The sequence below is a fragment of the Neovison vison genome, chromosome 5, assembly GCF_020171115.1.
Source record: "Neovison vison isolate M4711 chromosome 5, ASM_NN_V1, whole genome shotgun sequence".
Classification (NCBI taxonomy): Eukaryota; Metazoa; Chordata; class Mammalia; order Carnivora; family Mustelidae; genus Neogale; species Neogale vison.
The window spans coordinates 3,040,127-3,060,518 of record NC_058095.1 but is presented as its reverse complement, the minus strand read 5'-3'; the positions used below and the strand labels follow the sequence as shown (position 1 = coordinate 3,060,518).

The following is a 20,392-nucleotide window of genomic DNA, read 5'->3' as shown; positions in this document are numbered from 1 at the left end:
CTCAGGAGAGACTCTGAGGGTCCCAGTCTGAGAACTGGGTGGGTCCCCCCCAGGGGACAGCACCTCCCCAGGGGACAGCACCTCGTTCCTTCACCTGTCTGCACCTCTGAGCACCTGCTCTGCCCATGGCCCCAGGACAGGCCTGCCCGGCACAGCTCGCCTGTCGTCCGTCAACAGCGTGGGACCCACGAGGAAAGACAGGTGAGGGGCTGGGGCTCCCCGAAAGGCCAGCTGGGTGGTGGTGGCAGCCCTGGGGAAGGAGGCAGGGGGGTGGTGACTGCTCCCACCGGACAGTCCCTGCCCTAAGGCCCACAGTCCTGCCAAAGAAGCCCGCAGGCTTCCCGACTTCTCGGTGCGTTGGGTGGAGGGGCAACCTGCTCCAGGGACTGGGACCTTCCGTGCTGGTGGCTACTGCCCCCACCAGGGGTCCGGCTCTGCCTCCCCTACTCGGGCTCTGTCCACCAGGGCAATCGGGCCTCACACTGCCCTGGCAGCGGGTCACGGGACCCATGCGGGGGAGCCCCTGGAAGGCGGCACCCGCAGTGCCACGCCCCGCGGATGGCGCCCGCAGCCAGGCCCCTGCACACGCAGTCAGGACTAAGGTACAGGGCGCGAGCAGGGGAGCGGCCTGCCTGACAGCTGTGTCCTCACGCGGCTTGTTCCAGGGCCAGGGGCCGGGAAGGAATCCCTGGGAGCTGGGGTCTGAGCTGTGCCAGCTGTCACCGGGGCCTGCATGGGGGGCCCAAGGCAGCCCATGTGCATCGGGTGCTTCCCAGGAGACAGCTGCCCCAGGTCTGGGGTCCTCGTCCTCAGAGCCCTGGACCCCCAGCACACAAGTCTCTAAACGCACTTCAAAGTGGGGACTTTCCTGGGAGACCTGGACTGGCCTTGAGGGCCTGGACCCTGCACACCCACCCATGGGCCTCTGAAGGTCCCCACTCCAGCCTTCTCCTGGTCTAACAGGGACCCGCCTCCCCTGGTGTCCGCCGAGGTACACGCTCCCTTGTGCACAGACCACCCGTAGCCACACGGACGCACACCGGCCTCCCTAGGTGCGTTTTCCAGCCGCCCAGGGAAGGGCTTCTCCACCTCATCCTCTGGGGCGGGCCGTCCTGTGCGCTGGAGGGCATCTCACAGTGTCCCTGCGCTCTACCCACCAGCTGCCACCCAGTGAGACCCAAACGCGTCTCTTGATCCTGCTGCGGGGCGCGGGCGGCGGGCAGACCCAGTCTCGGTCAAGCGTCTCGGACCCCGACGCCCCCTCCACCGCCCCCTCGCGGGAACACGCCTCCGCATACTTGTGAGCTCCCACCCACCCACCCACTCACCCACACGCCTGTCCCCCGGTCCCCCTGCCCAGGCGCAGGCTATCCTAAGAGGCAGCCCCCGCCGGCCTGGGGCACCCCTGCTGCCCGCGCCCAGCCTGGGGCACCCCTGCTGCCCGCGCCCGGCCTGGGGTGCGTGAGGGAGGGCGCGGGCGGGCGGAGGAGGCCGGCGGGCTTCCTTCCCCGTTCGGCGCCTGGCTCATGGAAGAAGCGGGCACGGATCTAATCTGCAGCTGATTAAATGTCCCTCATTAACGAGTTTCTTTAATTAATGAAGTTTTTGGGTCTGCTCCACTTGCTTTATTCCAGCCACAGTCTGCCTCCTCAGCACAAAGCGGGGCCGTTTCCTCCCGGGTGATGGAGGCAGCCGGGCCGTTCCTGCCGACGCTGCACTTTGCTGATTGTGCCTGTCAACTCGGGGCTGACAACTCCATCTCTGAGCATTTCTTCCCCAGAAGCCGCGTGCACACGTGCTCGCACACACAGGCGCACGCACAGCTGGCACACTCACGCTGCTGCACGCACGCAGGGCACGCTCGCAGGGACGCCCAGGGCACACCCCAAGGCGCGGCACACGCCTGTACGTGAGCACACGCGTGCACACAGGACGCACACTCGAGGGGCACGCACGCAGTGCTGGCTCTCAGAGCGGGCACTCACTCCTGGCTCACGCACAGCCACACACGGCGTCGCACCGCGTCCAGGTTCCCTGTGCCCCTCACGCACACCTCACTGACACACACGCACACACTGCACAGCTCTTACGGTCCCGCTCCGGGACGTGCTCACACCCACGCCCGCAGCAGATGTCAGGCCGACATCTCCCGCCCTCCCCTGGAAGAAGAGCCGGCTGGGGGTGCCCGGCACCCTGGATGGCCAGGTCCCCAGTCCACCTGTGGTCCAAGTGACCCTGCTTGGCTGCCACTCGGCCCCAGGGGCTGCCTCCCTCACTGCCACCAGACACCAGCTCTGGGCTCCGGGGCCTAGGATGATTTACTCCCTTTCATTGGCTCATGAAAAGCTCCCTGAATTAAAAACATTTATCTTCTCCTGCTGACGAGGACGCTGGACTCCACACCCACAAGCTAGGCAGTCAGAGGCCATCGCTCCACAGCCGGGGAGGGGGACGAGCTGCCCTTCTGACTCCTCTATGGGTGGGATGGCACAGGACGACCCTTGAGGGCCAGGACTCAGACAGAAGCAGACCTTCCCACAGGCAGAAATGGCACCAGCCGGGACCAGGTGCCAGCCTGGAGAGGCTATGGCCAGGGCGGGCCAGGGCACTCGGCAGGGATGACACAGAGGACGGATCACAATGCCCGGGATTGGCGAGGATGTCTCACTGACTCGTCACCCCAGTTGGACAAAGTGGGTGTCACTAACCCCACGATCCTCATAAGGAAGGCGAGTAAGGGTCCTGTGGTCCCCCTGCTGGCAAGTGACAGGGCCAGCTCTGAGCACAGCCCTTCCGCAATCCCCAGCATGCGCGCCGAGTCCCGGTCCCGTGTCCCGGCCAGGCTTCTCCAGCTGGGGCCTCCCGGGAGGGTCCTGGCAGCCCCGAGGGTGGCTCTGCCCACCCTGCTCTGATGGCCACATGCAGCGTCCCTCTACCAGAACCTTCCTGCCCGTGATCTCAGCAGGCTCCTCCCCACACCTGAGAGCCACGTCTCCAAGTCCCAGACGAGGAGAGAGGCTCGGGGTCACGCAGCTCACACATGGCAGAGTTTCCAGCGTCTGTACCTGGGGCTGTTCCGTCCCACCACCCTGAGCCCCAGGCGCTGGCAGCAAAGCCCTCCCACGGGCGTCTCCAGGAAGGCCCAGAGCCCAGGCGCGACCACCAGCCCGCGGCCGGATGCACACGTGCATTTCCAGATGCCCACGTGGACAGCGGGTGCCGGCATGTTCATCTACATCCGTGGAAAGCTCACAGCGGCCCCAGGAGGCCACGTCACCAGCCTCATTTGTGCAGATGGGGAAACTGAGGCCTCAGAGGCAGGGCTCAGGTCCCACAGCTCACAGAGGCACGGCGCCTCTCACCCACACTCCAGTCCCTTTCTGTGGACCAGTACTGCCCAGGTCACGTGCTCCAGAACTCCGGGATCCTGGGATGTTCTAGAGAAGGCCCCAAGACATTCTGTAGGAAACAGACGTGCTTAACTGTGTCGGGCCTGCTGTCTCCCTCGCTCCTCGGACCCAGAACTCTTTCTGCCCAAGGCCTACCAGAAGCAGCGTCTTCAGGAACCACAAACAGATACCATGGGGGGCAGTTTGTCCCCTCAAAGGAACTGTTGGCCGTGGCTGGCAATGGGTCCCCCTAGGCAATGCTGAGGGCCTCTTGCTGAGTGATGAAAGGACCCCAGGGTCCCCATAGGGGGGCTGGGGCTGTACCTTGCTGAGGGCCAGGAGGACAGAGGGAGAGACCAAGGCAGTGAAGGAAAGGCTTTGGAGGAAGTCAGGTCCTGGGCAGTGTCTGGGACGCAGCTCTGTTCTCGGCTGTGGGGGACCCCAGGACTCAGCGTGGCTCAGATCAGCCGCGAATGCAGATGAAAACAAGAAAGAGGAGGTCGTGCATCCCCAGAGCAGTGACCACGGCAGGCTGGGGCGGGCTTGGAGAGAAAGGAGAGAAAGACACTGTCCTTTACTAACGAGCAGGAAAAAATGGATGTATCTCCTAGTGGAGCTCCAATCAGGAAAAAGAAACCCAAAAGCAAAACCCAAAAAACCTGAACAAATAGGAAGCTAGAGTCGGGGCCAGTGGATGGTTGAGTGCGGAAGGCTGTGGCCAGCTGGGAGCTCTGTCTGCCGCCAGGAGTCACGTGGGGACCACAGCCCAGCAGGCCGCAGGCCGGGCCAGAAGGCAGAGGACCCGTCTGCGGGGCGGTGGGGGCGGGGCTGGGAGGGTGCCTGGGCACCTGATTCTCAACTTGCAATTACATCACAGGTAGCCAGGCTTGGGTTTCTTTCTCTTTCTTTCTTTCCTTTTTTTTTTTTTTTTTTTTATAGAGACTCAAATGGGTGAACCTGGGGCCCGAGATCACACGGCAAATCAGCAGGTCAGGGTCAGGAGGGAAGTAGAGTGGGGAAGAGCATTCTGAATTCCAAATATAGCGGAACCACAGCCAGGCACCAGGGTCCAGCAGGCCTGAGCCCCGATCCCGAGTAGTGGGAGTCCCTTACTGTTCCGGGCTTCTGCTTCCTTGTAGGAAGGCAGGAGTCGCAAGCGGGCCCGGCTGGGCCAGGGTTAATGCGGGTGAGTGGAAAGCACGTGCTGTGTCCCCTCTGGGCCTCATACCTTGAGCTGTGCCGCCGCCGGAATCCCACTGCCCAGATGCCCCAGGGGCTTTGGAGAACCAGCTCAGCCTCCCCTGCCTGACCTCAGAGGAAGGCAGAGAACCGTGGGGAAAAGCCAGAAGAGAAGGAACAGCCAAGAAATGGGGGCGCCTGGGAACCGAGTGCGTGGGGCGCGGGCGCTTGCCGGGGCCTGAGTTTGTGGGAAGAGAGGAGGCAAAACGCTGGTGGTCTTTTTTCACTTCGTGATGCTTTTCAGATACTGTCTGGATCGAGGGAAATTAAATATTGCAGCTTTTAACCCGAGCCACACAGAAAACACAACCTCGCAGTAAATAAAGACAGATTTGCTGCTGTGACGCTTTCCCTGAACAAAACCCCCTGTGCACCTCATTTGCAACTATTCCCCGATTTGGTGACGCAGGCCCCGCAGCCCATATCATCGTCCCCACAAAGGCGCGGAGGCCAGGGGGCCGGCAGGGCCGGGTGGGTGAGGGCTGTGCTGTCTGGGACGGTGGGGAGGGGTCGGGATGGGGCTCATTATGACAGAGATTACACTGAGAAATCAATTTTTAATTGAATGTATTCTTTGAACAGGCCCTGTTGCCCATGGCTGAACACTAATGGAATTTCCACTCCGAGCTGCCCCTTCTCTGTGGATGCCCCCCACCCTGCTGACCGCAGCAGCACTGACCAGGTCGGGGGATCGCCCCCCATTGGGGCAGCGCCCTTAGTGCACTGGGCTTCTGAGGGCGACAGGGCCACGTCTGGGTGGGGCGGGGGGCTGGTGGAGAGGCTGCCCGCTCCGTGCAGACTGGCCCGTGGCAGGTGTGGGACGCCTGGGGCTCTAAGTGGGGGAGGGGCAGGGCTCCCCTGGGGCCCCCCAGAACCTTACCAAGGGGCCGGTCTGAGGATGGGGCACAAGAGTACTGGCCCCTCCCCTGCACCCCTGTATCAGGCCCCTCCTGGCATCCCGAGGAGTACAGTCTGGGGGACAAGTACGTGAAGGAGACAGACCCCGTGTGGGACAGGGCAGGGAGGTACGGGGTGAGACGTGGAGCCAAGGGGTCTACGAACCCGTACTTCGGCCCACTCTTCTGTCAGGGCGCCGCCTAGCACTGGCCAGTGGAGGAGGACGTGTACTTCCATCTTTCTCTTTCAGGGGCGCTGGCTGGGTCTGTGGGCAACTTGGGCCCCTGACGGGTCACGGCCTGCATTGTGGACAGACCCACATCTGTGAGGAGGGACCCGCACTGGGTCGGCTCACCGGGAGCTCATCCCTTCTCTGTACCCCGGGGCCTCCGTCCTGCAGAGATGCCCAGGGGTCGCCTCTGCCCGCGGGCACAGTCTCGGGGTCACCCAGCACTCTGGCCTTGAACCGTGCGGTCTTGGGAGTTCCTACAAATCAGGTCTCCGCTGCCTCTTTTGCCCTCCCCCCAGTGACTCGCATCTCTGACCTCCTTGCCTCTTCTCCTCCACTCCTGGGTGGTTCCCAGCCACAGCAGGGGCGGGGGGGGGTTTCCTCCCAGGCATGTTACCTTCTGGACCTCACAGAGTGGTTCCTAGACAGATGGGGGGGGGTCTCAGCTGCAAGAGCCAGGGTTCCCTTGCACCAGGGACACCTCCGTTCCAGCCCCCAGGGGACCCGCTATGCCGATCAGCCAACTCAAAACTGACCCCAGGGCCCCCCAGGGATGGCAATGGGGGTGGCCACCCTCTAGCCTGGAAGCCACAGGCAACTCTAAAGGGCAGTGGCCCTCTGAGCCCCTCCAGCAGGAAGTGTGAAGCTGTGCAGACCCCTCTCCCCTTTCTTAGTCTACAAGGACCCTGACCCAGGGCTCCTGCGCCTACCGAGGGGCTGACCAGCAAGGGGGTGCTCCTTAGGCCCTGTTCCTGCTCAACAGTCCCCCAGCCGGGACGGATCCTGCGTGTGGGCCCCCTCATTGCCCCTGTCCTTCCACTCAAGGACAGTCCATGAGGGGAGTCTGGAGCCCAAGCACCCCAAGATCAGAGGCCTGGCTGGCCCATGGTGGGGGAAGGACAGCAGGCTCCCTGTGGCTCCTTCTGCCACGACACCCCCTGAAGAGAAGGGGGACTGAGTGACCGGGCCTGGCGTTGGCCGGGAGGTGCAGGGCCAGCTCCCTGCACAGGAACGGCCATGGGGGAGGACGTGGGCTAAGCACGTGGCGAGAGGCAGGCCCGCCCTTCCTCTGTGTCTCCGCCAGGCCAGGCCCCGGGGCCGGGTCCATCAAATGGGCAGAGGTGCTGCTGTCCCCCCCACCTCTGCCCTGTCACCAGGCCCCGAGGCAGAAGCCAGTGAGACCGCATGTGTTCTTAGCTGCCTCCTGCATGGGGTCAGGCGAGCTTGGACGAGCCCCGTGGGGTTCTCACAGAACATCGCCGGACACGGCCCTGAGCCCTCAGGTGCTGCCTTTCCCAGTGAAGCGGGGGAAACAGAGAGCGGAGGAAAACAGCTTGGAAACCCAGAGCACCAGCTGGGGGCACGGATCCCGTCTGCCAGTCCCCTAGCGTGGGCGGGGTCGCACCCCGGAAGCTTCGCCCGCCTCCCGGGGGTCCTGCCGAGACTGACTGGCCAGCAAGCAGGGGGGCTGGCCTGAACTCAACCTTTCAAACCAGCTCCCAGCTGTGCCCCCGTGGACTGGAGATTCTCAAATGTGTCTGTACACTGCAAACACCTGGGAAGTTTTAAAAAATACCGCTGCCCGCATCCCACCCCCGGAGGCTGTGAACACTGGCTGCAGCCGGGGCTAGAGGGGGCCTCGTGGGCACGGACTCCTCGGGGCTCTCCGAGCCAGCCCGTGGCCGCCCTGCCTCCTGCCAGTGGGGCCCAGCCATCCCGTGGGCAGAGCCGGGCCTCCTCGGGGCCTGAAGGCACCAACCCTTCACGGGGTGGGGGGCGGGGATGCTGTGCCCGCACCTTCGGGTTTCTGTTGGGCCAGGTCTGGTGGGGGGAAGCCTGTCTAGGCCCCCGAGCTGAGGCCTGCCCACCTCCCACCACGTCAGCTCAGGCCACTGCTGACCTGTGGGGCCGGGTCCTCCTCTGTGAGGGAGGGTGTCCTGTGCATGGTGGCAAGTTCACGGCACGCAAAGGATGCCGCATGGGCCCAGTCGGCAGGCCTGTGAACGGTTTTCCCTCAGTTTCCCACTACATGGGGACCCCGTGTTAACACAGAGCATTAAACCCAGTCTGGGGATCCTCAGTGACTCAGCCCTTGGTGCTCTGTGTGGACTTGAACCCGGGATCCAGGGCCTGGTCCCCAGTCTGCTCTTGGTCCAGGCTTGGCCCCTCTCGTCCCTTCCCCAAGTTGTTCTGGCCCAAACTTGAGCCCTAGAAGACACCATCAGTGGCTACCTGCCTCCAGGGATGGCCCTTTGGTCCCTGGGCATTTGCAGAGCAGACTGGCATGCCTCGGGCCCACCTGGGGAACAGTAGAGGGGTCTCCTGGCCCTGAGTCCCCCGGCACGTAATGGCCATCTCAAGCCCACTCTCTGGCCGTGAGGAGTGGCCGTCCCAGTGGCAGCCCACAGTGCAGGCCGGGCTGGGGCTGGCTCACGGGTGACGGCATCTGGTGCCGTGCTGGGGCCCCTCCGCATGTGGGTGGGCCGTGTGACTACAGCTGCCGTCCCCAGGTCCTGGTCTCTCCTGGTGAAGGTCTGCAGGCCCCTTGGGTCCTGGGGCCAGTCCTGGTCCCTGCCAGAGTCTGCAGGGATAGCCTGTTGAAAGCGCCCTCATCGTGGCTGTGTTGGGAAGCAGGGCGGGCTCCTATGCTCCTGGCAAGGGGGCAGGCGGGCAGGGGCCCCAGCAGGGTGGGCAGCCCCTGCTCCCCGCCGTCGGGCACGCAGTCTGGCAGCAACACTGCCATCCCCTCCAGTCGCTTTGTTTTTTCCAGAGATTGACTTCTTTACCGGCGGGTGGAGGGGAGCATGAGTGTGCGCGCAGGGGAGAGGCAGAGCGGGAGAGAGAACCACAAGCAGACTCGGCACTGAGCGTGGCGGGACTCGGGGTCGATCTCGTGACGCTGAGAACACGACCCGAGCTGAGACCCAGAGTCGGACGCCTCAGCGACTGTGCGCCCAGGCGCCCCCGCCCCCGCCCTGCCCTCCAGTCGAAGCAGAAGCACCGTCAGCCCCGGCCCTGCCCTGCTGCTGGACACAGCCTGTGGCCAGGTCCTCGGCTTCAGATCTTGCAGAGGAACGAGACAAAACAGAAAAGCAGCGCGGGAGGCCTCGTCCTCACCCCAGGCCCCGCTCCCCGCAGCGGGCTCCTGCACTGTCCGCTGCGGACACCGGGGCCGGCGCCCGTCCAACCCGAACGGAGAACCTGGACTCACCCCACCCGCAGAGACGCGGAGGCTCACGTCCGCGGGAGCTGTGGTCACACACGGGGTGGCAGGGGTGGCGGCCATGGGTTTGGTGGAAACAAGGGGGCGCACTGGGATCCGGGGCCACACGGGGCTGGGCGGTGTGTGGCCTGCCAGAGAAAGGAGAACATCGGTTCCGGGCTGACTTCTGCAGACGCCTTCCGTGCATTCGAGACCCCGTGCAGACCCACGCTGGCCTGTGTCGCCCATTTTACAGAAGGGGAGGCTGAGGTACAGATGCTGAGTCACCGGTCACCCTTAGCTGCGATGTGAACTCCGGGCATGGGAAGTGGCTACGGGAGGCCGGCCCCCAACCTGGGCGTCCCGGGTGCTGCTTACGCACCGTGCCTAGGGAGCGGGGAGGCTGGTGAGACTCCCCCGAAGGGCCAGCAGCCAGCCCCCTGCAGCCCTACCCCACGTGGGTGCACGCAGGCTGGGGCCCCTAGGCCAGGCCCCCGGGGACAAGGCAGGGCTCGTCCCGAGCTCTGACAAGCGCGTTCGATCTAGCCCCTCTTCTCGTGCTAATGATCGTCAGCGGCAAGGCAGAGGCCGCGAAGGGGAAGAAAATTACTTCCTGAAAAAGGAATCGACTGATCCCCATCATTTCTCAAGGAATCACTGACCTGTGAATATTTCATTACCCAAAATGCCGCGCCGTCCATACAAAGCAGCCGCCGCTGCGGCAGGGCCTGGGGCGGACGCGGCAGCTGGGTGCCGGGCTGGCGTGCGCCTGCGGCCTGGAGGTGGCAGGGAGAGTCCCCGTGCTCGCGCCTCCGGGCTGGGACCTACCTCCTCTCCCTCGCCCACCCGGGACGCCAGGGCACAGGGCGGGCATGGGAAGGGATGGGGGCCAAGGGCTGACAATGTCCTTGTTCTCAGCCTGCTGGCCGCCCACACTCCTCGCCCCGTGGGCCCAGAGCTCCCAGCGGGCATCTCCCAGACTTCCCAGATCTGGAGTAGGTTCCCCGCAGCCGCCTCACTCGGAAATCCGTCCCAGGTCTTGGGCTGGTCTGGGTCTAGAAGTTTCTAGAAGCTGATGCCACCTTGTGCTCAGTGGCTGTGGCCTGGGGGAGGGGAGCGGACGGGCAGACCCCACAGCCCAACCTGCTCACCCCGACGCCGAGGGTGGGGCCCCGGGAGGGGGAAGAAGCATGTGCCCCACGGTTGGGCTGTGGCTTCAGTCCTGCCTCTGCCCCTCCGCTGGCTGCCGGGCACCTGCTGCAGGCTACCCAGCCTCCCTGGGCCGTCGCTGCCCGGGCTTTAGATAGGTCAACACGGCTCACCACCGCACGGGGGGCGCTGAGAGGGAAGCAGTCACAACACCGACGTGAGCCGCGGGTCAGCGGCTGGAAGCAGTTATTAATGGAAGCCTCTGTCCCAGGACCTCAGGCTCAGGATCTCAGACCGTCCCCGCAGGTGCCTCCGGCCCCCTCTGCAGGCCCACACGGGCCGGGCCAGGGCACGGCTCCAGCCGAACTCTCTGGAGGCCAGGAAAGGCTGAGACCACCCCTGGGCATCGAATGGGCTCCCGTCTGTGTGCGAGACGCCGGCGGGTGCAGGAAACGGGCTGGGGTTTTCTCTAGAATTTAAGGGCCTGGAAAACAATTCAAGGAGAAAACACTAGCAATAAAATCCCTGTGTTGGGCTGGGCTCTGAGGGGGCGTGAGGCCCAAACACTGAGCTGACGGCCACCCCCGATGCCAGCGCACTTGTCACCTTCCAGGGTCCCGTGGCCCGCCGAGAGAGACCCCCGCCGGCTGCCAGGGAATGTGCCGGCTCCATTATGATTGCTGGGGTTACTCTGGGGGTGGTGTTTCCAAATTAGCAAAGGCAGGGGAGGAGGTGGAGACATCCATCCGGGGATTAGTAGGGCATGGGAGGCAGCTCCGCGGTCCCTCCCTGGCACGGCCCAGCTGCAGGGAGCCGGCCTGCTGGGGGCGCTGGGAGGGAAGGGGGTGGGGACTGGGGGCTGGACTCAGAGACGAGGAGGGCTCTCCCTGCACCTCGCCTCACTGGCTCGGGGTGTAGGCGGAGGTGCTGGTCTGGGGGCGGACGGGGGCCGGCTGAGACCGGGCTCGGGCTGCGGGAGCGGGGACTCGGGCTGGCCGCAAGGAGCAGCTGAAGGCAGCGAGGCGTGCGGCGCACCGGGGAGTGTGACTTGGGGGCAACCATGGAAAATTCCTCCTCAGCCCCACACACAGGCCTCCTCCCTGCCGGCCAGGACGGCGCCCGCGCACTCTGGGGTGGCCATGGGCTTCCTCCAGGCTTTGCCCACCCTGCGGACACCCAGTGTGGGGGCTGCTGACAAGGGACCTGCAGCCCCCCAAGAGAGGCCCGTCCTGCAGGGCGAACGGTGTGGCACGGCCGCCATCCGGCGCTGGGTGTCTCTGCGGGCCAGGGCCACACGGACAGAGACAGGCAGCTGGCTCCTTCCTCTCTGGCCCGGCAGGTGTTACAAGCAGACTGTTCCTGCCCCTGTGAGGGACTCACGCTAAGTGCCAGGGGTAAGGAGGGTTCAGGACACACTGACCTGGGGACAAAGAAGGGTGCTCAGGAACCTGATGTCCCCGGGAGAGGGATGGCCAGGACCAGCCCCTTAGGTCAGGATGAGAAAGTCGGACGTATAGGGGGAAGCACTGGGTGGCGGCTGGGCGGCTGGCCATAATTTGGAGCGACACAGCCACCCCCTGGGGATACTGAGGCGTGGGGTCTGCGGAGGCTCCTGGCTGTTGTGTCCAGGTGGGGCTCTGTGAGGGCAGGGCCCTGACTCTGGGCCAAGGGACAGAGCGGGGCTGCTGCAGTCTTGGACATCGGGGCATCAAGGACACAAGCAGGAAGGGCAGGGGTGGGGGCATGCGGCGGAGGTGGGGAGAAGCCCAGGAGGAGGGTCGCCAGAGAAAGGGGGCGGGGGGACAGGAAGGAGCAGTGGGGCCACCTGGTGCCGACCCCCTCGTTCCCTTCATGCCCATACCCCCAAGACCGGTTCCTGGGCCCAAACGGCAGCCCCTGGGTTGACTCAGGGACACTCCTGAGCTATGTCCCTGCTGCTCACAACGGGAGGCAGGGGACCCTCCTGACAAGTCCCACCCCACCCCACGGCTGTGACGGCTCACCCTCCTCTGAGGCCCAGGGCCACCCCTGAATTTGGGCCAGACAGCCTCCTCGTGGGGCAGAGCCAGGCTGAGGCAGCAGAGGCTGACCTCTTCTGTCCTCATGTCCCCACCAGTCCGCCGCCCGGTGGCGTCCTCAGCCACCCCCGTCTAGAGCGCGAGTGAAGCCGGAGAGGGGCACTGGGGCTCCTGGGACCAATGGACTCACAGCCGTCCGAGCGGATGCTCCTGTCTGTGTGGACGTAGCTGCGGGGCCTTGGGCACATATCTGCCCTCTCCGGGCCTCAGTGTCCCCGTCTGCACCGTGGGGAGAATGAAGGCTTGCTCACCCCTCATGCCCCCTTCCCCCTACTCCCCCGCCTGGGGAGGCCTGTCCCTGCAAAGTGCCTGGTCTCTGCCTGCCACCCAGAGCGCCAGCTGGGGACCCCCCCACCCCGGCTGCTACCCTGCAGGGCTGCCTCAAGCTGCGCTTGTCCCTCTGCTCAGCTAGGCACCTGGCCTCTCAGAACAGTAAAGTCTTGATGGGAGCTGGGCATCGGTCGTGACGCACGTATCCAGCGTTACTCCCCCAACACAGACGGGGAGCTGGGGTGCAGGGGCGTGGTCTGGGAACAGCAGAGACAGCACCCGCCCCCAGGCTGCCTGCTTCCCTGTCCCGGCATGTTCGTGGGGACAGAGAGACGGACAAGACGCGCACTCCCGTGGGGCAGGCCATCAGGAAAGGCTGGGGGGGCGGGCAGGGGTGGGACGTGGACTCCTAGGAGCTGGGGCAGAGTCTTCCTGGGTGACAGCACAGGCCCTGGGAGGGGGAGGGGAAGGAGGAGGGGAGGCGCTTTCAGAGAGCCCCGCCCACTGGCTGCTCCCGCCTCCAGAGGGGCCAATACACAGAAAGGGGAAAGCAGGAGGGGCAGGGAAGCCAGAGGACTCCCTTCCTACCCACCAGCCCCCAAACAGCTGGTGAGCTACAGCTGGTCTCGGCGGGGAGTCTGGGGATGTCCACAGGGACCCCAGACCCAGAGGGCTCTGTTCCTGCAGGGTCCCAGCCATGTCCAGGCCCCTGTGGGCTGCAGAGACCGCCCCCCACCCCCAGCTCTACCACCCTGGAGCCAGGAGCTGTGAATATGGTTCAGCAGACAGAGACCCTGCCTCCAGGTAAAGTGAGGCCCGGCCGCAGCCGCTGTCTGCTCAAAGGAGCGGTGGGGGACAGCTGCGGGGCCAAGGGGCCGGCCCCCACCATGGCGGAGAGGCCCAGGCAGGGCGCCTTCCAGCCGGGCCCGGGACCACGCCCCGCTGGGGACGAGGGCAACCCTTCTGAGAGTCACAGCTGCACACAAGCCACGGGGGTGGGGGATGCCGTGAAGGGGGGCTACTCCCAGACAAGTCCTGGGGAGGTCGAGGCATGGGGACGCCCCGGAAGGACATGGAGCCAGGCAGGCAGGGCAAGGCCCAGCGAGAGTGCCAGGGAGAGGTGAGGCAGGAAGGGCTGCAGAAGGAATGCGGAAACAGCGTGCGAGAATGAAGGGAAGGGGGCAGAGCCCGTGGGCAGAGCAGGGTGCCAGGTGACCCTGGGGGCTCATCCCCCCCGATTCTGGGCAGAAGGACAGATCCCGACTCCCGGACTTGGCCACCTTTGCCCATTCCTCATTCTGCAGCCCAGAGTGCGCTTAGGGACGTTCTAGGCCCTTCACGGGTGAGGCGGGGGGTGGGGACTGTGGGTGTCCTGGGTCAGCTGGGGGGCGGCTGTGAGGCACACCACACCCCCACTCACGCCCCGCGGTGCAGGGAGGCGTACCTGCCGCCGAGAGGGTGTCTCCTGCTCCCTGCCCCCAGGCCTGCCCCACCTCACCCTGGTGCCAGCCTTGCACTGCCCCCTCCGGGTCCTGGAGCAGCCTGGGGTGCTGCATCAGGCAGGGCGGGCGAGGGACGGGAAGCAGGATCCACCAACCATCACCTCGTTTCCCAGCACTTAATTCCAGCCCAGATGGGCCCACGGCATCGTCCGGGAGGCCAAGGACACAAGGTCTCCTAGAATGGGCTGGAGGACCCTCATGCCTGATTGAAAGAACATCCAAATTCCCTCGGCGGGGAGACTTTCTCCACGAGAAGCCCGTTTCAGCGCCGGTGGGGGTTAGCTCCGCTGGGGCCGCGTGCCGGGAACGGTTGCTGAGCGGGGCTGGGGGCTTCAGGTGACGGCAAGGGCTCTCGCGGACGGGGCCAAAGGAATCACTGCGGGCCCAGGCTTCACGTTTAATGCAGCCCGAGGGACAGGGGGCTCGGCCCACGACACACAGCACGTTTCCCACCCAGGGCGCTTTGGGCTCCCTCGCGACAGGAGAGAAGGACTGTGGTCCCCAGCCCAACCTCCGGCCTCCGGTCTCCGCCTCCTCCCGTCTTTGGCCGCACATGCCTCTGCCCGCTTGGGACGGTGGCGGCTGTTGCGGTCCTGCCCTCTCCCCTTGGCGAGGACCCGCAGGCTGGGCCTGACCTTGGGCTGCCCGCCCCGGGCCGAACGACAGGCTTCGCGCTCTGATGACAGCTGCAGGGGCTGGCTACCCCGCGTCTGCCTGCCGTGCCCCCAGCCGCCGGGGGATGGAGTGAAAACGAGGCACACAACGCACACACAGGCCCACAAGGCCCTGCCGGTCCCAGCCCTGCCCCCCCCTCTCCACACCCCCCTCCGTCACACCTGGCTGCCGCCGTTGTTTGGACACACCAAGCTCCCTCTGCCTCAGGGCCTCTGTATGTGCCATTCCCTGTGCCTATAATGCTGTTCCCCTTAGTCTCTCCATGCCCAGCTCCTGCCAGTCCTTCAGCTTAAATACCACACCCGAGACATCCCCCATGCCCACCCTGCCCAAAGTCGGTGCCACTGTCAGCCTCTACCTCAGGACCCTGTTTTTGGAGCACGGAGCCCACTCTGCAAACACTTCCCTAGTTTCTGTGCCTAGTGTCTCTGTGCGCCAGCAGACCGCAAGCCCCTGAGGGCCGGGACCACGCGAATCTCTGCCGCGTCCTCGGTGCCGTCACGTGGCTGGACGCACAGGAGGTGCGCAGTGACATCAGTGATGGGACGGGCGGAGGGGGCGGTGGGCTCAGCAAGTCCAGTGCCCGTACGGAAGGAGTGCGGCCCGGGGCAGAGGTGATGGGAAAGGGCATCCCAGCGTCCAGAGCAGGGGCTTGCGGCCTCTCAGACTCGCCACGTGGCCAAGAGACAGGGGTGAGGCCGGGTCGAAGTTGTCGGCACCTGTGCCGTCAGCCGGTCCTTGCTCGGACGCAGAGCGGAGGCTGCGGGCAGAGAGGGGTGGGGGCTTCACGGCACTCAGCTGGCAAGAGGCAGGGCGAGCGGCCCACACGCTCGTTACCCGTGTACGGGGCGCACCCCCACTCATGCACCGGGCCCCTCGTGCATCCTTCCAGGACCACAGGCCCCTGGTGCGGCAGCCTAGACCCGGGAGTCAGCAGGAGGGGCGGCTGCTGTGGGCGGTGGGCACAGTGGGCAGACGTGGACGGTGGTCTCTCTGCCAGGGCCCTGCGGGGACGGCAGAGGGCCGGAGCCTCATGGAAGAGCAGCACACGGGTGCCCTGTGGCTCCTGCCCGCTCCCCAGGGCGCTCTGCCTTGCTAAGATTTTATTCTGAATACCCAGCCCACAACGCGGGGGTCTGGCTGCCACAGAGTAGCTCAGGACCCGCAGCACACCCCCGAAGCCCGGCGGTCCCCCCCGCAACCGCCGGACCCCTCAGTACGGCCTCCTCTCTCCATCGTCGGCAACCCCAACCTGGCAGAGGGGCCGGCGCTGCCCGCTCTCGGGCAGGAGGCGAACGGGCAGGGAGGTCCGGGCAGCAGGCTCCCGGCTCCATCAGACGGACACCTCGGAGCGGAGCCAGCATGAAATATTCATGCAGTAAATGGTGCAATTTTGTCTGCATTCAGCCAACTTCATGTATATTTCAGAGTATTATGAAATGATAATGTTGTACAACAGAGGCAGCGAGACCAGGAGGGCCAGAGCGTGGGGGCAGGGAGATTCTGGGGGCAAGGACGGAGTGTGGGGGGTAGGGGGAAGGACACCCCCAGAACCCGGCACTGGGGTGCACGGGATGAGGGAACAGTCTCCCAGGTGCGGGGTGGTGAGGGCTGGTCGGTGCACTCTGGCAAGCCCCCGAGGGCTCCAGAACCTGAAAGGAGACGCCCGCCCCCCCCCCCCTCCGCACCCCGGGCAGACGTTCCCCAAGCTCCCTCCTGACCCAGTGGCTCCCCTCCCCGCTGAGAGTTCGGGTTTCAGGCCAAGGCCCTGGTGCCGATTCAGCACTGGCTGCCTCCCGGGCACGGAGCAGCCGGCGCCTCTGGGGCATCTAGAGCTGCTTCTGCCAAAGAGGCCCTGTGTGCAGCCCCTCCCGGCCCTTCTGGGTTTGCCCCACAGCGGGGTGGGAGGCCAGAGCCAGGCCCTGCTCTCCTCTGGCCACCGGGCTGGTTCAGCTGCTGCTCTGAGGACGGGCCTGCTTGGGGCTGTGGGCCGCGTCTCAGGAGGGAAGGGATGCCCGGCTGGCCTTGCGACTCTGAGATGAGCTCCGGGCTGCAGAGATCACCCAGCGAGAGGAGAGCGTGCTCTCGGCCTCTGAGGCCCAGTGTCTGTCTCCGGAGCCAGGGCGCAGGGGTGGGGGCCCACTGCGGCCGCCCCGGGCCTCCATTCTCCCTCCAGGCAGACCACTGACCCGGTCTCTCTGGCCCCCCAGAGACGAGCCCATGCCTGGGACGTCCCCCGCTCCAAGGATAGGGGCCCAGGGATCTGGCAGCCCCGTGTCCTGCCTCCACAGGGGAGGGAGGCCCTCCTCGGAGCTCCTGACACTTTCCTGCTTCTGTGGTTGGGCAGGCCTGGGGAAGCACAGTCAGCGGGGCCAGGGCAGACGAGCTATGGCCTGCAGGGCAGGTCCGGCCCACTGCCTGCTCGTGTCAGTAAAGCTTTATTGGAACGCGGCCCCATCCAGTTATGCGCACAGTCTGTGGCAGCTCCACGGTCCATGGCACAGCCGTGGGGCTGCCACAGAGGCTGTGTGGGTTGCAAAGCCTGAGCTATGCAGTGCCTGGGTTTTGTGGCCCCGGAGCTGGGCAGGAGAACCGGGAGCTCTGGGCCTGCGGAACTCCTCTGGCTGCTGCGGATGGGCAACGGCCCGTCAGCGGGAGTCGGAGAGCACAGGGCACGCGGCGGGAGCGGGGACTCTGTGCCCTTGGCTGGCGGCATCCGCCTCCACTCTGGTCACTGGGTGAGAATGAATTTCATCCCTGGCAAACCACAGAGCCACACTGTCTGGTCTGCAGCCTGCCCGGCAAGGGAGGCGGGGGAGGTCCTGGAGGGCCACCCCGCTCGGCCCGTCGACATGCTCCCTTCTCTCTAGCCGATCTGTAGTCTTGACGAGCTCTCACACACTCAGCCCCCCACCCCGCAGCCCAGTCTGTCTGTCCTCACACTCTCTCCACTTCTGGCCTGGGCACTGGCCACAGACCAGGCGGCAGCTGGCCTTTGGGGCTTGAAAGTCACCCTCTCCTGGCCCAGAGCCTCTCCGCTGGCCCTTGGCCGACAGCCGTCCCTGCCCTTGGCCACCAAGCCTGCCCCTTCTCCTTCCTAGGCTCTGAGAGGCCACCAAACGTCTGCTCGCTGTCCACTCGCTGGTTCCACAAACATGGGCCACCGCGTTTCTCCCGTGAAGCTAGAGCACCTGTGTCAGGACCCACTAAGAACGCAGGAGCCTGACCCCACACAAGCCGTGGAGCCAACGAACGGCTGCTCCCTGAGGGGCTCGGTGCGGTGGCGACTGAGGGCCCAGCCGTGCCCAGGCCAGATCTCCCCGAGTTCTGACGAGCTCAACACACGGGCCCCCCAGCGCCCATGCTCCCCGGCCCTGGGAAAGCTCTCTCTCGGGGCTGGGCTGCGAGTCCCTCCCGGCACTTGTCACCGGTCCAGACTGCCCACCGCACCGCCCCTGGAAGCCGAGGGCAGCTGTGTTCTGTCCAGCGTGGCCCACTGTGGCCTTGATGACCGAGGGCAAGCCACCTCCCACCACCCAGCCCCGGCCGGCTGTCCCCATCACTGATGCTGACAATTAACCCCACGGCGGAGCGGGAGCCCCGGGGATGACTGCGCTCCAAGGGGGTTGGGCCGAATACCCCCCCCAAAAAATCCTTGCCTCCAAGTCCGAACCCCCATTGCCTCAGCCAGAGACTGTGTTTGGACAGAGGATCCTTAAAGAGGTAATTAGTTGAAATGAAGAGGTACGAGGGGCCTGATCCCGCACGGCTGGCGCCCTTACAGGAAGAGGAGACAGGCACGGAGGGTGAGCAGGGGACAGGGGAGGAGACAGCCGCCTCCCAGTGCAGGAGAGAGGCCTCGGAAGAACCAGCACCTCCCACGGGGGGCTCTTGGCCGTCCAGCCTCCAGGGCTGCGAGACGAGAAACGTGGGCTGTTCAAGTGACCCAGGCTGTGGCCACCACCAGACCAGCCCTGCCATGTGCCTCACTTGGGGCACCCAGGTCCCTCCGGTAGGTGGGACGGGGTGACAGCGTGCCTGTCCGTGATGGGGGGCGGCCTGCACGACGCAGAGCTCAGGGCTCTGTGTCCACATCTCCCGTTGCGAATACTGGACTGTGCCCCCCTTCGTGGCCAGCAGAGCCCAGCACCTCGCTGGGAACTCTCACGCGGGCTGGCCCAAACAGCCCCACACTCTACGCCCGAAAGGGGTGGGGCAGGGCACCGCTCTCCTGTCGCCCCAGGCTGAGGCTTGCGGCCACTGTTTTCTCACTGGAGAATAAAACGTAAATGAGCAAAAGCTCCTGGGGGCTGTGTTGGGGGGTGAGCCGTGCTTCTGGTAAAGGCCAGGTCGCAGGCCCTGGACCACAGGGTTACTCAGGCAGGCAGGGGCCTGGGCCCACCGTGCATGTTCTCCTGGAACATTCCTGACCGAGGGCCCCTGGGTCCTACGCTGGTTCCTGGGGATCCACCCACGTGTCTATCGGCAATGGGCCATCGTGATGGTGGAAGGCTTCTCCAGCCAGCGACGGTGGCTGTGGGCCTGGTGAGGTTGCATGTCCCTAGGGAACACCCGGGAAGTGGGGGACCGTGGGCAGGCCGGCGCAAGAGGCAGGCCCACGAGGGGGCTGGGGCTGCCGAGAATGTACATGAGGCTGGGATCCCGGCGAGGGGCCGGCAGGGCCTTTTCCCAAATGACGGCCCGGCACATGATGACCGGGAAGGAGCCAACCTTGCCCAGAGAGCGGACAGTGAATACAGCTGCGCGTCACGCCCTGGTTCCCTGCTTTGTCCCGTGTTCGGCTGACCGCTGTTCCCCACTTAAACTCTGCATCCATTGTCGAAGGAGAGAAGATACCCAGGGAGAGAGGGTGACCTCAGGGAGAAGGAGCCACAGAGCCCCCAGCCCTGTGCGTCCCTCTGGACAGGCCTGTGGGACAGGTGCGGTCTCTCCTCGTCACTGCTGGGGGGTCAGCCTGGCCCCGAGCTCCTGCGGCTAACGACGCACTGAATGAACTGCACTCTGAGCCCGTGGTCAGGAGGAAGGGACAGCAGGGGAGTGTAGGGGTACACTGGGAGACACTGCTTGAGCACCAGCTGCGTACTAAATGTTCTCATGGCCAGTGCCAGAATGACAAGGGACCTCTCTGCCGAGCCTCATGGGAGTGAAGGGGGCGTCCCTGCAGCAGGTGGGCGGTGGGAGCGGGTGGAGGGCTTGGACAGCTCCGCTGGGTGGGCCCCGCGGCACTTGGATCAAAGCCAAAGGGACCTCGCCGACTGGCTGGGGTCAGCCGGAGCGTTCCCTCCTCACCTGCTCTGCTGGTGTGATGGCTGTATGACCCGTCCCAGCCCTAGCTCCCGGGACCTGACACCCCTCCCAGGCCAGCCCGCGTCATCCCTGGACCATCTGCCACCAGAAAGGCTGGGCCCTGGAAACAGGCCAGCAGCCGCTCCCAGAGCCCTTTCCCTGGCTTTCCCTTTAGTCTTGAGGCAAAATTCCTTCAGGACAACATTAACCTTGTTTCAGGGGAACCCAGGGAATCGGCCACACCTAGGTCAGAGAAGCTGGGCAGTGAGTGTGTGCTAGACCCCGGTGTGGTGGCAGGAGCTGTGTGTCCTAGTCAGAGTGGGTCCCAGAGGGAAGTGACGGGACACGGCCACCAGGACCCTCCCTGCGAGCCCCAGGCCCTTGGGCCCTGCCAGACCAACAGTAACACGTCTTCTAACTTGACCATGGACACGTCCCCCCGTGTGCATGCTCTC

At 65.3% G+C, this 20,392-nt stretch overlaps 1 protein-coding gene across 13 annotated transcripts in view; it reads right to left on the bottom strand.

The window, feature by feature from the left end:
- Window positions 1-20,392, bottom strand: part of RBFOX3 (RNA binding fox-1 homolog 3) — a 399,885-nt gene that overhangs the window by 34,971 nt on the left and 344,522 nt on the right. The window contains exon 1 of one of the 13 annotated variants that reach the window (XM_044247299.1): window positions 3,714-4,823. The exons of the other annotated variants lie outside the window; for them this stretch is intronic. The gene's annotated coding sequence lies outside the window, so the exon portion shown is untranslated. Of the gene's footprint in view, window positions 1-3,713; window positions 4,824-20,392 lie in introns of those variants that run through there. 13 annotated transcript variants of the gene reach the window in all.